Source organism: Phyllostomus discolor, chromosome 4 (assembly GCF_004126475.2).
Source record: "Phyllostomus discolor isolate MPI-MPIP mPhyDis1 chromosome 4, mPhyDis1.pri.v3, whole genome shotgun sequence".
Taxonomy (NCBI): Eukaryota; Metazoa; Chordata; class Mammalia; order Chiroptera; family Phyllostomidae; genus Phyllostomus; species Phyllostomus discolor.
The window spans coordinates 23,968,545-23,970,168 of record NC_040906.2 but is presented as its reverse complement, the minus strand read 5'-3'; the positions used below and the strand labels follow the sequence as shown (position 1 = coordinate 23,970,168).

General features: G+C 39.3%; 1 non-coding gene across 1 annotated transcript; it reads left to right on the top strand.

Annotated features, from left to right (window-relative positions):
* The first annotated feature begins 380 nt into the window (after positions 1–380).
* LOC114495756 lies at positions 381–487 on the top strand. The gene has a single exon (XR_003684433.1). It is a non-coding gene; the product is annotated as a U6 spliceosomal RNA (small nuclear RNA).
* The last annotated feature ends 1,137 nt before the right edge of the window (positions 488–1,624 follow it).

The window sequence follows — 1,624 nt, the reverse complement described above, 5'->3', positions numbered from 1 at the left end:
TGCCTAGTTAATTTTTTTAAGTTCAGTTTTTGATAGTTGTGAATTCATTGTCATTTTACTGTTCATAGTTTTGATCTTCTTTATTTTCTTAGCTAAGTCCTTTTAATTTTCATATAATAAGGGCTTGGTGATGATGATCTCCTTTAACTTCACCTTATCTGAGAAGCACTTTATCTGCCCTCCTATTTGAAATGAAAGCTTTGCTGGATAGAGTAATCTTGGAGGTAGGTCCTTGCCTTTCATGACTTTGAATACTTCTCTCCAGCCCCTTCTTGCCTTGTAAGGTTTCTTTTGAGACATCAGCTGACAGTCTGATGGTCACTCCTTTGTAGGCAACTGTGTCCTTTTCTCTTGTTGGTTTTAGGATTCTCTCCTTATCTGTGCTTGCTTCAGCAGCACATGTGCTAAAATTGGAACAATGCAGAGAAGATTAGCATGGCCCCTGCACAAGGATGACATACAAATTTGTGAAGCATTTCATATCTTAAAAAAAGAAGATTCTCTCCTTATCTTTTAATCTTGGGTAATATAATGTACCTCTTTTTTTAATATATTTTATTGATTATGCTATTACAGTTGTCCCATTTCCCCCCTTCTCTCCCCTCCACCCTGTACCCCCTCTCCCACCCACGTTCCCCCCCCTTTAGTTCATGTCCATATGTCATACTTATGAGTTCTTTAGCTTCTACACTTCCCGTACTTTTCTTGCCCTCCCCCTATCTATTTTCAACCTACATTCTATGCTACTTATTCTGTATACCTTTTCCCCCTCTTTCCTCCTCCCCCCCCACTGCTAGCCCTCCATGTGCCCTCCATTTCTGTGGTTCTGTTCCTGTTCTAGTTGTTTACTTAGTTTCTTTTGGTTTTGCTTTAGGTATGGTTGTTAATAATTGTGAGTTTGCTGTCCTTTTACTATACATGTCTTTTCTTTATATTCTTTTCTTAGATAAGTCCCTTTGGCATTTCATAAAATAAGGGCTCCGTGATGATGAACTCCTTTAACTTGACCTTATATGAAAAGCACTTTATCTTCCCTTCCATTCTAAATGAGAGCTTTGCTGGATAGAGCAATCTGGGATGTAGGTCCTTGTCTTTCATGACTTGGAATACTTCTTTCCAGCCCCTTCTTGCCTGTAAGGTCTCTTTGGAGAAATCAGCTGACAGTCTCATGGGAACTCCTTTGTAGGTTACAGTCCCCTTATCTCTTGCTGCTTCTAGGATTCTCTCCTTCATTTTTACCTTGGCTAATGTAATTATGATGTGCCTTGGTGTGTTTCTTCTTGGGTCCAACTTCTTTGGGGCTCTCTGAGATTCTTGGATTTCTTGGAAGACTGTTCCCTTTGCCAGGTTGGGGAAGTTCTCCTTTATTATTTGTTCAAATATGTGCTCAATTTGTTGCTTTTCCCCTCCCCATTCTGGTACCCCTATAATTCGGATGTTGGAACATTTAAAGGTGTCCTGGATGCTCTTAAGCTTTTCCTTGTTTTTTTTTTTTTAATTCTTATTTCATCATGCTTTTCTACTTGGTTGATTCTGTCTTCCTTCTGGTCCACTGTATTGTTTTGAGACTCAAATTCCTTCCTTTCACTATTGGCTCTCCTCCGTATATCTTCCTGCATCTCTT